The sequence below is a fragment of the Nicotiana attenuata genome, unplaced genomic scaffold, assembly GCF_001879085.1.
Source record: "Nicotiana attenuata strain UT unplaced genomic scaffold, NIATTr2, whole genome shotgun sequence".
NCBI classification, from domain to species: domain Eukaryota; kingdom Viridiplantae; phylum Streptophyta; class Magnoliopsida; order Solanales; family Solanaceae; genus Nicotiana; species Nicotiana attenuata.
This window is the reverse complement of record NW_017674075.1, coordinates 26,576-27,481: the sequence shown is the minus strand read 5'-3', so window position 1 is coordinate 27,481 and position 906 is coordinate 26,576.

Here is a 906-nt window from a genome sequence, read left to right as displayed (position 1 = left end):
ATATATATATATATATATCCACTAAAGGATTATAATTATATGCGCACTTTATTTTTCTCATATGTCTGTAATAGTATAAATTAAGAATTATGTGATTAATAAATGGTTACCATTAAAATGGTTTATTTATTTGAAATTACTGACAATCCTTAATACTTTATTCATGTGACATGATATTATATATTGATTAAGAATTTATGATTAATAAATACTGACAGCCAAAATGGTTTATTTATTTAAAATCATTGAAAATTTTTAATGGCTTTATATATGTACGATTATATCAACACATGGATTGAGAGTTATAATTAATAAATAGGATCCACAAAAGTGGTCTATTTATTTGAGTTATGAATAAATGTACTCAATGTACCATGTGAAAGTTTGTCCTTGATAAGTTTACGCTAGTAGTAGAGTTTTCATCTACACCAAAGAGGTTTACCTCTTGATACTAGTGACGTTAAACTAATTAATGAGAAAAGATATTGAGGTTTTCACCAAATATGATGAAAAGTAATATCTTGGATTCTCATGTGTATAAAACAGGAGGATAATTGGATAAAAGAGACGGTTTTTATGTACCTTACGGAAAAGTAAGAACATAATCTATGTCTTGTGCTCATAGAAATTATAAGGAGAATAGAAAGCATGATCATATTTATTTTAATCCATGAAAATGCTTAACATGGTTATTCTCCGAATTTGGTCATAGATTTGGAGGTCATGATTTTCACGAACTCCAATTGACCTGAAATTTTGGTAGGTCCATCGGAAACAACTTGGTGAGGAACACTCACTACTATGTAGTGAATCACGTTATTTTTGGGTGTTTCGAGATCTTTTAGATGGGGTTTTAAGCAGTTTATTGGATTAAATAAGCTTTTTAAATATGAAAAATTATTCTTT